The following is a 14,731-nucleotide window of genomic DNA, read 5'->3' on the forward strand; positions in this document are numbered from 1 at the left end:
AACATTTTGTTTGATCTGAAACACAAACAAAAATAGGGTTTTCATTTCATCAAGAAAAGCCCCCAAAATGGTTTCGGTTTGATCCAAAACATTTTTTTTTTTTGGTTCAACCACTTACACAAAAACCTGGTTATTTGCCTATCCCTAATTGCAAGTCCCTGTTCAAATGAGTGTTGCATTGCACAATCGGTCTTCTATTGCAGGCCTGTTGCAAGCTGGCAAAATTGACTGCCCATTCCTCTTCCATTGCATTCCTTTGCCTAGACCAGCTCAAGATGAAACCCTTACCCAGAGATTGTCTTCTGATCATGTGCGAGCCAGAGTCCCTGGGCCAGATCTTCCCAGGAGACCAATCAAGTTTGAGTTTTATGCACATATCTCCTGGGGTTTACACGTGCTTGCTGACAGGTTCTGTCATTGCATGGGAATGTTCTCCTGCCAGGTGGAAGAGCTTTGTGTTGTGCCACAAACTAGTGATCGCACAACACAGTGGATCAGATGGATTCCCCCTTGTGCAAAGTCAGCTGATGGAGCTTTGTGGAGTAGAAGGTTTTGCGAACTTCTCCAGCTCTTGTTTCAGTTGGCTAAACTAGACTGAATGGCCAGGCTCCCTCCCCCTCCCCTTGCCAGTCAAATTCATTTTTTCCCAAGGGCAATTCAGTCCCTTGGTCCTTGGGATGCTATACTCACATTAGCTTTCTGGCATAAATAGAGAAGTGAAGCGCTAATATTTCTAGCATGAAAACAAGCAGAAACCCTCACCGCCGCCAGCCAGGTGGTTGGTATCTGTCCGAAGGAAGCAAAAAGGGGGATAAACGCTCCCTTTGGTCCTCTTTGCAGCTCACCCTTAATGTAACTTGTGCCGAAGAGCGAGCTATAGGAGCCTTGGGTGTTCCCAAATCAGATCCCTGCTGCATGTCACATGCATTATCAAGTTCCTTCCTATGCCCTAGAAGGGTGACAGGCAAATCCCCACTTACTGAACTGCTTTGGCAATGTCTCTATAACATGCATCTTCAAGCCTGGCCCTTAAAAAGGACTCAGGCCAAGGTCATTAGGGTCACAGGACTAACAGGGTCACCTGACCCTCAGAGATCTATTGGCTTTCCAAAGCGAGGGCTGCTGCCTGGCCAATCTGCCAACACCTAACAACCCAGGGCTCCAGGTTTCTTCAGCAACACAGGTGCAAACCCACATTTCACACCATCCTTCAGCTCAGCTTGCCTCTGCCATACAGGGAAAGCCCTGGCCAATCGTCTCTCTAGTTTGGTTTGAACCTTTGCCTCTGCAATCAATTTTGTGTCCCTCTACACTTCTTAATATAAATGCTTCCCTCTTATATGCATGGGATATTCATAAGGGACCTGTTGTTTGCAGATGATGCAGCCCTTGTGGCTCATAGTGTTAATGCCCTACAATATCTTATTACCAAGCTTTCTGATTCATGCAAAATCTCTGGGCTAGCAATAAGCTTGAAGAAGACTGTTACCATGCACCAAGGCTCTTCAGAACCAGTTCCAGATATCACCTTAGATGGTATTCATCTAGATGTTGTTAACCAATTTTGCTTCCTTGGCTCTACTGTTACTGGCAATGTAGATCTGGATGCTGAGCTTACTAGTAGAATCAACAAAGCAGCCAAGAACGTTGGTCTTTTGCAAGACAAAGCCTAGAACAATAAAAAAATGTCAACTAAAGTGAAAACCCATATTTATGAGGCATGTGTTTTATCCACTCTTCTGTATGGCTCAGAAACATGGACGACTTACAGCAAACATACTAAATAATTTTCATATCAGATGATGCTTGGGTAAAATTCTTTGAATAAGATGGCAAGCCAGGGTGACAAACGTGGAAGTGTTAAATCGTGCTGGTATGTCATTCATGGGAATGTTGATTAGTAAGGAAAGACTCAGGTGCATTGGACATGTCAAGCAAATGCCAGATAACAAGATCCCGAAGAGTGTGCTGTATGCTGAAGCTTGCAAAAAGTCTTAAGGATGCTTGAAAAGATGATTTAGTGTCTTTGGAATCTCTGTGAATGCTTGGGAAAGGAGTGCAGAAAGCTGCTCTGGTTGGTGGACGAACAGCTAGTAGCTGGAGTGAGGTGGACTGGACCAAACTTTGTGATGACCGGCATCAGAGGAGGAAAGAATCTGCTGCTCAGATTCAGAGCATTGCTAGTCTGTGGGCACGCCCGAACCATGGATGGGACTGTCATTTACGCATCAGACTCAGCAGCCATCAAATAACTCATCAGCACATACACCATGCTCTGTAAAGAGTGACAGTGTCGATATATATATATATATATATTGTGAGAGGGTCAGGCCAGATGGCTACAGGAGGGTGATTGACGGTAGAGACATTAGCCCCAGATTAAGCAGGTCCCCTTTCCCTGAGTAAACTAATTGACCATTCCAGAACAATCAGGAAGTTGCTGGAACCAATTATGGCAGGCAGGCTAATTAGGACACCTGGAGCCAACTAAGAAGCTGCTAGAATCAATTAGGACAGGCAGGCTAATCAGAGCACCTGCTTTAAAAAGGAGCTCACTTCAGTTTGTGGTGTGTGTGCGAGGAGCTGAGAGTGAGAAGGCATACTGCTGGAGAACTGAGGAGTACCAGTGTCATCAGGAGGAAGGTCCTGCAGTGAAGATAAAGAAGATGTTGGGAGGAGGCCATGGGGAAGTAGCCCAGGGAGTTGTTGCTGTCACGCCGCTGTTACAGGAAACACAGTAGAGAGCTGAGATCCACAGGACCCTGGGCTGGAACCTGGAGTAGAGGGTGGGCCTGGGTTCCTCCAATCCCCCCTCAACTTCCTTTTGATACAAGAGGAATTGACCTGGACTGTGGGTCCCACCAGAGGGGAAGGTCTCTGGCTTGTCCCCCGACCCACTAGGTGGGCCATCAGAGACTGCTGGGATTGTTCTCCTCCCTTTCCCCATGCTGGCCAGTGATAAGGTTAGCTGAGTGGATGGCAGGTTTGAGCCACTAGCAAAAGTGGCCAAACTGAGGGCTGCCGTGAATCTCTGAGGCGAGCAAATCTGCCAATAAGCACAGGACCCACCAAGGCAGAGGATGAACTTTGTCCCAATATATTTGTAAACATTTCCTCCCGCAGCCCTCACTCATTACATTTCTCACCCTTTCCTATATTCAATTCATGTTTGTGGTTCAACCCTTTGCTTCCCCCTTTCCTAGTTTAATTAACCCTGACCTATTAACCCATCTTTCTTCCAGCCTCCGCCCTCTACACTTTTCAAAAGTAGTCTCCTTCCCACCACTGTGCCCCAAATCTCTTTCTTCTGCACAAATGGCTCACCGAAGCCTGGTTCCTCTGACCTCAGTGGGGTGCTATGGGACACCTGTGGCTGTGAAGATACAAGGATTTGTCTATGCTACTCCTCCCAGGGCAACCAGGCCACTCTACAGGCTGCCACCAGGAAGCTGGTGATGGGACTCCTGCCTTGTGGGGTGTCAGGAGGCAACCAGTGTTGAGGTCTGCAGAGGGTGGCGGAGAGGATGGCTGGCTGGTTCTGCACACATCAGAGCTCCAGCATATGGGTTTATTCATGATATGTGCATTAGAAATCGCCTTTGTACAGTGCATGCCATAGATCATCTCACAGTAGTTTAAGGTTGGTCTGTGAAGCGGCGGGTGTGAGCTAACGTCAAGTTTGGGCTGACTACACTACCAGGGAAAGGACTTCGGGGCACTGAGAGCATTAGGGAGTTGGGGATTCAAATGAGCAGTGATGTGAACAGTACAGGCAGCATGGGCACCAGGAGTACCTGGGGATGGGATCAGAAATCTAACGGCAGGGATCCATGCTCATGAACTCACAGGTAAACTTACTGCAAAATTTGGAGTTAGCTGAGAAGCCATTTCCCCCCGGATGAGCTGGAAGGGTCTTTTCACCTTCCTCTGGAGTATTCAGGTGAGACCATCACTAGGACCAGGTGGGCATATGGCTTGTGACCATTTCCCTAAGACTCAGGGAGCTGGTGATCCCTTGCCCTTCCCACTCCTTTCTCCTGCGCGCCGAGGGAACACCCGCCAGAAACCGCAGCAAGAGAACACTCTGTTTTCAGTGACAATGACAGGAGCCAAAGATGACATAAGTGTTCCGCAATGGATGGAAACCGATTGGCTGAAGGTGAGGTAATGGCTTATGAAGGAAGACTGATGGTGGAGAAACATGCTGACTAGCCAACCCATCCCACAGTGATGTCCACGGTCAGGCTGCATCCTACCTGCTCCCACCTGGGAGAACGGTGGTCGGGGTCCATCGTCCTGACACATCTCTGCTTTGAATGGAGGATGAAAATGAGACTGTAATGCACCCAGATGCCCAGTGCCGGCAGGTCTGCTGTGTGTTTGATTGCATTCCCCACAGAGTCCCGCCTTCTCCTGGGCTAAATTGTGGCATCTCTCTTTCTCTCATCAGGGTCCCATCTGTTTGCAGGAGTGATGACATCCCCCTCAGCATGCTGACATCCCAACCTGCACTAAACCTTCTGTTTCTCTGAGTTCCTGAAGCCTTCGTGGTGCCAGATGGCTTTGTCTGAAGATGACTTCATCTCCTTGAAAAGCACAGCATTCCCTTCTGCAGTGCATTGTGGGACCTAGGAAGAATCGTGGGTTGGATTTAAACTCCTTGCTCATTACACCATCCACAAAGTCTATGACCTGGCAAGGGAGAAGCTGAGCTTAGGAAACATGGTCTAGCGGTTAGGACATTGGACTGGGGCTAAAAACTGGGGTTTATTCCCAGCTCTGCCAGTGACCTGCCATGTGATCTTAGACAAGTCATTTCCCCTGCCTCGTCTATTTAGGCTGTAAACTCTCTGGAGCAAGAGCTGTTGCTCGTTATGTGTTTGTATAGCACCTACCACAGTGGGTCCCGATCTCAGCTGGGCCCTCTTGATGCTTCTGCAATATAAATAATAAAAAGAAGAGAAGAGAAGATCAACGCACTGAGTTTAGTACCAGGGACCAAATTTATCTCAGTGGAACCAGGCTTGGCCAGGGGCAAATTTGGGAGAGTTTGGTTTGCCTCCCATCTATTTCCTCTCCCAAATCATTATTATTCAATTGTATATACTTACCTCGTACCCAACACCTGAGCAGATGTTCCCCAAATTAACCAACTGCTTCCAGAAATCAATTAGCACTAATCAAACTCGTCCCCAACCACTAATGAGATCATTCCTGCTGGATCCCAGCCACACGGTAAGAATGAACAAAGGTGCTTAAATGAACAAAGGAGTCTTGCTCTGCATCCTAAGGCATCCCCAAACCTGACGTGGGTTGAGGGAAAATTGCAGGAGATGAATCTCAGAGCATGCCCCCCAGACTGGGCCCTATGAACAATTTAGAGGTCACCTTTATAGAGGGAAAAAATGTGTCCGTGCCCACTTTTGCTCTTCGTAATGAATAAGGAGGCACCACAAGTTATTGTTTTCTGCTAGTCTTTTATATTAGGAATTTAAGTCTTATCTGACTCACTTTTCTTGGAAGACTCTATGGAGCACAGGGGAACCGGTAGGTTTATGGTTTCAGAGACACCCATACAACTGAAACCTGATCAATTGAGAAGGGAACTAAGTGTCAGGGAGCCTCTGCTTTTTGTTTGTCTTTGCGCTCAGTACTTAGAAGGGTCAGGCCCATGGACAGTGAAACCTCTCTGCCTACAATATATGGGGAGAAGTTTCCATCAGAGCCTACTCCCCAAAGCCCAGGGGCAGGAGCTCCACAAGGAGTGATAGATACAAAGTTCAGCCCAGGGCTACTCTAGCTGCACCTCAGGAGATAAGCGACAGTTTTAGCCTTGGGATGTGAGCAGGAAGTAATGTTATCCTGACTTGAAGCTGTAGAAAAGGGAGGATACATGAGCGACAGAAGCTCTGTTTTTGGAAAACAACCCCCCCCACACCCCCCACCCCGTTCCCCTCCTTCTCCAGCTCCCCCAAAGCTAATCTGTTCCTATTGTTTCTCTCAGGCAATGCCCCCTGCCCTGCATGTTCCTGCAGGCTCACACACTGCCTTACGTACAGAGCAGGAAAGTACCCCAGAGGCTGAGGCTGGTAGGTCAATCCGGTAGAAATTATGTACAGCAACAAAGAAAACAAGTTGTCTGTCCCTGAGAGGTAAAGATCTCCCTGTCTGGTTGGTCTCAGCCTGTCTCTGTTCTCCCTAAATGCTCATCAGACAGCTGACTGCACCTCCACACGGGTTGTACTACCACAGAAGACATATCCCGTGGGTTTCAGGTCTAGCTGGCAGATCAGCCTTGCTAAAGTAAGACACCTTTAAAGAACAAGAGGGCACAGTACTGCTCCACAACTGATCCGTTACAGGCAGATCATGGGTTAAGAAACCAGTTCTTACTTACAGAGACAGGCCAAGATTGTAAAACAGTCAGACTCTGAAGTTTTCATTTAAGCAGCTAAATAAGTGGCCTGATTTTTAAAAGTGCCGAGCCCCTCCACGAGGACATCGGCCTCTAGCTGTAGGTGCACCCAGTTTCGAAAAACTCAGCCACACTGACGACAGTCATGAGATATTGGAGATGCCCACAATGCGCTAGGTGCTTTCTGAACATCAATGAAAGGACCCTCTCGGCCATGACCTACGGATTCTTCCCAGTCCTGGATTCTCATGGGTGTCCTACCAGCACTGAATGAGAAATGCACCCATCTGGAGGAGGATAGGAGTTACAACCCGCAGTGAAAGACATGTGGACAGCAGGGTCCCTATAGCAGTCAGTGCAGTGGGGGTACTGGTGATTTCCAAAGCCCTGTTGGAACACTCTGTTGCTCTTTAAAAATGCTTTGCAGGAATCAAACTTGCAAGACTGTATCCTGAATGTATCAAATGGAAACCCTGGAGAGGAGCCAGGAAAGGCAATAGCTACCAGTAATTAAATCTTCTAATTGTCAGAAAAGTGACAAAACCTAGGACATTCTCCACGCGCTGCAAAAGGCTCCATTGGGTCCAAGGTTGGGTTTGTATCATGGGATTTGGATGGGGGTGAGGGACATGTCGGCACCAGCTAAAGATGGTCAGTTTTGGTTTGTTTGTTTTATCAGCTTAAAAAAGTCAGAGGGCAAGTGTGGGTTGGATAGCCCCAGTCAGAATCAGGCAGGATGGACAGGCTCTGTTTAATCTTCACACACACAGCCCTGCTAATGCCCTTTGCTTGCAGTCACTGGTAACTTTGCAACCTGCATGTTGCTGCAGAGAAAGGAAGACAGAACTATGGGTTCATTTATCTAACCAGAGCCAATGGGTCTCACTTTGATTCAGTACTGGTCTGGATGTAGCCAGGGAGGGGAGAAGGTAGAGCCAGATAATTGCAACAGGTACCATGCTCCCACCTGCCACAAAAGGTCAGTGTAACAACCAGAACTCACTAAAGCCTTTGATTCTCTATACAGAATTTCTCCTTCTCTCCAGCAACTCCTGTCCCTGCCTTGAGGACTGGGATATCAACACAGGGAGTCACTAAGGACTGGGGTCCTCCTTACCCCAAGGGCAGTCTCCAGTCCAAACAATCCATATCTTTGAATCTTGGTTGCCTTTTCATTAGGAATTTCTCTGAGCTAGTCCCCTCATCCTTGTCTGGTGGATACAAGTGTTACTGTCTCTGTTCCCTTTTCACTTGGAGAGAGGAGAGGAGTGGCTGACACTGGTGTTTGCACTGACATTCTTTGCCTGTGTTGGCTAAGTCAGACAAGGCCCCATCAGTAGATGTGAAGCTCAGGCCTGGTCTACAGTACAGGATTATGTAGAATTTAGCCACGTTAGGTCCAATTAAAACTAAATCTGTCCATACAACCAACCCGATTTTGTCGACTTAAAGGGCTCTTAAAACCGGTTTCTGTACTCCACCTCGGCAAGAGGAGTAGTGCTAAAATCGACATCGCTGTTCTGGATTTGAGGTACTGTGGACGCAATTTGCCGGTATTGGCCTCTGGGAGCTATCCCAGAATGCTCCACTGTGACTGCTCTGGACAACACTTTCGACTTAGATGCACTAGCCAGGTAGTCAGGAAAAGCCCCAGGAACCTTTGAATTTCATTTCCTGTTTGGCCAGCGTGGCGAGCTCATCAGCATGGACGGAACGGGAGGTACTGGATCTGATTGCTGTATGGGGAGAAGAATCCGTGCAGGCAGAACTCCCTTCCAAAAGACGAAATGCCAATATATATGCCAAAATCTCCAAGGGCATGGACGGAACTCCGGGCTGGGCTAAGCGGGGCTGCCGCCCGGGACCCCAGCTGGCAGGAGCCGGCGGCCAGAACCCCAGACCGGCAGCAGGCTGAGCCGCTGAGCCCGCTGCCGGTCTGGGGTTCCAGCCGCCGGCCCCGCTCAGCCCGCTGCCGGCCTGCATTAAATGTGCCGCAGGTTGCCGACCCCTGCGTTAAATGAGCGCGATGAGAGGAGGCAGGATGCAAAGCTGAGGCTAATGGGGAAGCAAACTGACATGCTCAGGGGTCTGGGGGAGCTGCAGGAAAGGCAGCAGGAGCACAGACTGCCGCTGCAGCCCCTGTATAACCGCCTGCCCTCCTCCCCAAGTTCCATATCCTCCTCACCCAGACGCCCAAGAACGCAGGGGGGAGGCTCTGGGCACCCAGCCACTCCACCCAAGAGGATTGCCCAAGCAACAGAAGGCTGGCATTCAATAAGTTTTGAACTGTAGTGTGGCCTTGTCCTTCCCTCCTCCCCTCATCCACCACCCCACCCGGGGCTTCCCTCCTCCCCCACCCCTCCCGGGCTACCTTGCAAGTTTCCCCCCTGTTTGTGTGATGAATTAATAAAGAATGCATGATTTTGAAACAACAACGACTTTATTGCCTCTGAAAGCAGTGATCGAAGGGGGGAGGGCGACTGGCTTACAGGGAAGTAGAGTCAACCAAGGGGGCGGGTTTTCATCAAGGAGAAACAAACAGAACTGTCACATGTTGCCTGGCCAGTCATGAAACTGGTTTTCAAAGCTTCTCTGATGCACAGCGCGCCCAGCTGTGCTCTTCTAACCGCCCTGGTGTCTGGCTGTGCGTAACCAGCAGCCAGGCGATTTGCCTCAACCTCCCACCCCGCCTTAAACATCTCCCCCTTACTCTCATAGACACTGTGGAGCACACAGTAAGCAGCAATAACAATGGGAATATTGGTTTCGCTGACTTTTCCTTTCACTTTTTAACCACGGTCCTTGTATGATTCTTACAGAGAGTAAGAGATGGGGAAAAGGGAAGTTAAGAAAGTGGGGGAAGGGGACAAAGGGGAAAAAGGAGTGGGAAAACACCTGCAGCTTCTTGTATAGCACTAGGGGTTCAGAGTGAAAATTCCCCAGGAGTGGAGGGCTCTCAACCTGCCCCTGCTGAATCCTTGGTCTAGGACTTGCTATAACAATGTCCAGCTCTCTGAGACCTTGTCAGGAAAGACAACTCTTTCTGCAGCCCCTGAGATTGGAGACTGGGATTCCTGCAGGCTTTAGAACCTGCTCTGCTCTCCTCTGATCAGTGCTACACCATCCCCAGCTTCTCATATTGAACAGCTGCTGGGTCCGTGCTTCGAGAGAAGCCTGTGTCCATGTCCTCATCACTATTGTGCTCGCACTATCATCGCCTCCTCGCCTGCTTTTGCAGGTTCTGCACATACTGCAGGATAATGTGCAAGGTGGTTACAACACTCACAACTGCAGCGGTGATCTGAGCAGGCTCCATGCTTGCCGTGCTAAGGCGTCTGCTCGGGCAACCCAGGAAAAAGGGCACGAAATGATTGTCTGCCGTTGCTTTCATGGAGGGAGCGAGGGGCGACTGACGACATGTACCCAGAACCACCCGCAACAATGTTTTTGCCCCATCAGGCATTGGGAGCTCAACCCAGAATTCCAATGGGCAGCGGAGACTGCGGGAACTGTGGGATAGCTACCCAGAGTGCACCGCTCCGAAAGTCGACACTAGCCACGGTACTGTGGACGCACTCCGCCGACTTAATGCGCTTAGTGGGGACACACACAATCGGCTGTACAAAATCACTTCCTAAAAACCGACTTTGATAAAATCAACCTAATTTCGTAGCAGGGGAGATAAGACATGCTACTCTTTGAAACCTGAGACTAAAACCCACCAGCTGCCCAACTGGGAGCACATGGCACTAGCAACTTGCTCTGTCTGGGAGCCACTGTTTAAGAGTGAGTGGGGGATTCTTGCTCCCTGATCTAGTGGAAACTGGCTGGATGTCTCAGTGACTTTTTTGCTTGCCGTCAAGGAAGTCTGGGTGTGCGTGTGTGTTTGTGTGAGCATGTGTTTGTATGTGAGAGCACTTGGGTACGGTGCCAACCTGCGTTTGCCCATGTTGCAGCATGGGAACCTCATTCGTGGGACTATTATGCCCAGCGCTTGTTGAAACGGTATTTTAACACAGAAACCTGGCAAAGAAAAAGGACTGAAATAGGGAGACTGACAATCTAGGGTAGCAAATATACTACACAGGTGTTAGAGTTGGGGGTGGGGGTGTCTCGCAGATGGCGCTGTTTTGTCCAGAATGGTGTTTCCAGCTGTTCTGGCTGAGAGCATATGATTTGTTATACTAGATCAGACCATTTACCCATCAGCTCTAGTATCCTGTCTCTGCGGTGGCCTGTCTTGATGCTTCAAAGGACGGTGAAATAAAACAATGCACCTGGCCAATTGTGCAAGGCTTTCAATGTGGGAAAATTACTTTCCAACTCTTGTGGCAATCAGCTGATGCCCTGAGGCCAGAGATTTGATTGTCTGTACCTTCGCCCGTCGAAATACAATGTCAGTATTGTTCATAAAGTGAGCTAACCTCTTTGAACTCTAGGCACCAACCCCTGATCCTCTCACCTTATGTGGCTGTGAGGGTCACAGCTGTGTGAAGTAACCTGGCCTTCCATTTGTTTTTAGTATACCTACCCTTATTGTTACTGTGTGAACCCTTGTTTTCTTCTTATGAGACATCCCAGAAATGAGAGGCTGATTGCTTTTTTACTACACCCTTCATTAATCCTAAATACCTCATTTAAGTCCCATCTAAGTAATCGTATTGTCTGTATATGTAAACCCTGCCATGTTTGTAACCCTTCTTGGGACTTATTCAGTCCAGGGCATGATCAACTTGAAATCCAAGTCAGTGATAAGCTATTACCAGCAGGACAGTGGGGTGGGAGGGGGTATTGTTTCATGGTCTCTGTGTGTATATAATGTCTGCTGCAGTTTCCACGGTATGCATCCGATGAAGTGAGCTGTAGCTCACGAAAGCTCATGCTCAAATAAATTGGTTAGTCTCTAAGGTGCCACAAGTACTCCTTTTCTTTTTGCAAAGACAGACTAACACGGCTGTTACTCTGAAACCTGAGCCAGATAAGTAAGTTGCAGGCCTCACACCATCCTCCGTCATTTTTTGTGGCTCTCCACTCACATTTTCCTATTCCCATGGTTCTGTGAGAACCTCCCACACAAACAGCAAAGGTTAAGGTCCTGGTCTGGAACTCTTGAGTTCAATTCTCAGCTTTGATGCTCTCCTGTTGTGACCTTGGGCACATTACTTAATCTCACCATGACTCAGGATCCCATGGGGATAATAATACATACTTCCCTGCCTCACCGGGGTGTTGTGAGGATAAACCTATAACTACTTGGGAGGTGCTCAGACATGGCAGTGCTGGGGGCTATATGAGCAGACAGAGAAAATTAAAGGTTGGGATCTCCATGGAGGGACCCTTATGGTTCTGTGGAGTCTCATCGACTTCCTTGGGACTCTGTGTGTGGATAAGAGTCTCCGCTTGTAGGATAGACCCTTATCTGATTATACGGGGGAAACAGTGAAACTGGCTATACACAAATGTACCGCCAACTGCACGTGTTCAGAAATCATGAGTCATGCCCCCGAAATCATGAGACTGTCTTAAAAATCGTGGGATTAAAAAAAATTACATTGATGTTCTTTTTATTTGCCTCCTGGCATTGGCTCATTTTCAAGCTTTTCTCCACATCCATGAAGGCCAGAAGTTTCCTTTTTGTTTTAAATGAAAGCTCAGCCTCTCAGGTAATACCCGGATTCCAGCAGCCGAAGCTTTAAGAAAAACACCAAGTATCATGGGATTCGGATAAAATCACAAGAGCTGGCAACGAGGATGGGGTTTTCAAAAGCCCTTACTTAGCACTGGCTAAGTGAGACCTTTATGACGGCCTTGAGGGAGAGCAGAAGACTCCAGTGCTGATTGAGGGCCTTGAAAAATCCCATCCAAAGTGCTGATAAAAGAGAGACCTATTTTCGCTCTTACCTCATTAGTCTGTAGGGCTGTTTGTGCAGAAAAAAGAAGGGAAAATATCTTCAGACAGGTTTAAACCTCCGCTGCTGGAATGCTGTTTGTGCTCAGTGGTACATGCAGCTAAGCCGCAATCAGCATTGTTTGAGCTGCCTCTGCCACCACCTTAGAGCTGGTCAGAAAGCGGTGATGACTTTTCACAACATTTTGAAATTGTTCACACGTTGCAGACTAGGCGAAAGAGGTTTTTTTCACCCGTTCAGAATTGTTATCAACATTTGCTGGTTTTCATGGGGCAAATTTCAGGGCTTTCCCTACAGCTGGTCAGAAAATGGGTTTGTTTTTCTGCGGAAAATGTAGATGTTTCACAAAAAAAAAAACCCAAAAAACCAGAAAGGGTTTGGCCACCCTCGGAACAGTGTTCAGGTGCTTGATGAAAAGGAAATTTTCCGAGGAAAGCAGGTGCCGTCGGTGAAAACTTTGTTGAAAACCGAGGTTTCCACTGAAAACCAGCTTCAAGCGAAAATGTTCATCAAGTCCGTAGTTCCCCCCCTTTTCCGTTTTCCCTGTAAAAGTGACTGAAAAGGGGAAAGAAAGAGGGGGCGGGGAAGAGGGAGGAAGTGGAATCCAAACATCAACAAAAATTCAGTTGTGGTTTCGTACAAATAACTGAAAATTTTAAAACAAAAATACTTTTTTCACCAAAAACCCTCCGTTTTTTTTAAACAGCCATTTTCCGACAACAACAAATTCACTGAAAACTGCCAGCCAGCTCTCCCTGGCATGTAGCATAGTCAAAAGCATAAGTCAGGCATGTGACTCTAGGTCAGGGGTGGGCAAACTTTTTAGCCCCAGGGCCACATTGGCGTTGCGAAACTGTATGGAGGGCCAGGTAGGGAAGGCTGTGACTCCCCGAACAGCCTGGCCACTGCCCACCTATCCGCACCCTCCCACTTCCTGCCCCCCTCAGAATCCCTGACCCATCCAATGATCCTTGTCCCCTGACCACCCCCTCCTGGGACCCCGGCCCCTAACCACCCCCCAGGACCTTACCCCCTATCCAACCCCCACTTCTCCTTGTCCCCTGACTTCCCTGACCCCTATCCACACCCCTGCCCCCAGACAGGCCCCCCTGGGACTCCCACGCCTATCCAAACCCCCCCGTTCCCTGTCCCCTGATTGCCCCCCCCGAACCTCCACCCCATCCAACTGCCCGCTGCTGCCTGTCCCTTAGGACCCCTTGCCCCATATCCAACCCCCACCTTACCATGCTGCTCAGAGCAGCAAAGCCCTGCCGCCTGGCCAGAGCCAGCCACACTGTCGCTGTGCTGCCCGGCAGGAGCAGCGAGCCAGAGCGCTGATGTCGAGTCACGCTGAGGCTCCGTGGGAGTGGGGAGAGTGCGGGAGGGGCCGGGGGCGAACCTCCCCGGCTGGGAGCTCAGGGGCCAGGCAGGATGGTCCCACGGGCCGGATGTGGCCCAAGGGCCGTAGTTTGCCCACCTCTGGGCTAAGATCTGCCCTTAGCTGCACCTGTGCAACCCCCTGACATCTAGGGGGATGTCTGGGGGTAAACGAAAAGCCTTGGGAGCTAGAAAGATGTAGCGTACTTTTTAGCCTCTGTACAGCAAAGACTCATCAGAAGTTCCAAAAGGCTGCCGTTTGTCTCACTGTTTCCTTGTACTCCTCTTCCATCTGTTGTATCCGCCTGTTGTTTCTTATCTTATACTTAGATTGTAAGCTCCTTGGGGCAGGGACTGTCTTTTTGTTCTGTGTTTGTACAGCACCCAGCATAATGGGGCTCTGGTTCATGCCCGGGCTCCTAGGGGCTTCCACAATACAACCCATCAATAACAGTAATATCCCAGGAGGCTTTTCAGCCTTCAGCTCCTCCGTGATCAGAACAGGATTCTCCCCTTTCCCCATCCCACCCCCATGCACCTACCTGGCTCCTAGTCAAAAACAACCACTGGTCTTTGAAGCTGCAGTTCTGGATTTCATGGCAATGCTGGCTAATCTAACAGTAAAAATTTCTGCCATTATTTGGCTCTGAGGCTTGGGAGTCTGCCAAACTCTGACACACACACACACAGACGTGTTCCTTTCTCCAGAGTGAGAGCAATGCCTCTCCTCCTCCCCTAGTTGGTCAGGGAGGGCTGGAACGTCAGGGAAACGAGTTACACCTACTGCACCGTTCTTGCTAGCTGCTTTCAACCTGTGCTGCAGGGATTTCAGCCAGCAAAATCTCCCCTTGCCGGAACTTCTCTGAGCGTCTCCACTTCACAGCCACCATGGATCTCCTGCAGCTTGTGGGGTGCTGCACCCTGACTGAGGATTCGGCTGAAGGGGCAGCAAGACGATAAATTTCAGGAGAGGTCTCTCCTGCTGCAACAGGTAAGGGCACGCAGCTGCTCGCTGCTTTTGCAAACTCTA

The 14,731-nt window shown here is 49.1% G+C and overlaps 1 protein-coding gene and 1 long non-coding RNA gene across 5 annotated transcripts in view; one reads left to right on the forward strand and one right to left on the reverse strand.

Annotated features, from left to right (window-relative positions):
• Positions 1–14,731, reverse strand: part of LOC140915540 (uncharacterized) — a 60,697-nt gene that overhangs the window by 13,556 nt on the left and 32,410 nt on the right. The window contains exons 2-3 of one of the 2 annotated variants that reach the window (XR_013636139.1): positions 4,896–4,935; positions 4,257–4,628 (exon numbers count right to left, since the gene is read on the reverse strand). This is a non-coding gene — a long non-coding RNA (uncharacterized LOC140915540). Of the gene's footprint in view, positions 1–3,234; positions 4,629–4,895; positions 4,936–14,731 lie in introns of those variants that run through there. The other variant, XR_012160194.2, reaches the window with a different exon arrangement.
• FAT2 (FAT atypical cadherin 2) overlaps positions 14,454–14,731 on the forward strand; it is an 83,787-nt gene continuing 83,509 nt past the window's right edge. For all 3 annotated transcript variants that reach the window (XM_073355298.2, XM_073355301.2, XM_073355302.2), the window contains exon 1: positions 14,454–14,692. The gene's annotated coding sequence lies outside the window, so the exon portion shown is untranslated. The remainder of the gene's footprint in view (positions 14,693–14,731) is intronic.

This window comes from Lepidochelys kempii, chromosome 8 (genome assembly GCF_965140285.1).
Source record: "Lepidochelys kempii isolate rLepKem1 chromosome 8, rLepKem1.hap1, whole genome shotgun sequence".
In the NCBI taxonomy this organism is placed as follows: Eukaryota; Metazoa; Chordata; order Testudines; family Cheloniidae; genus Lepidochelys; species Lepidochelys kempii.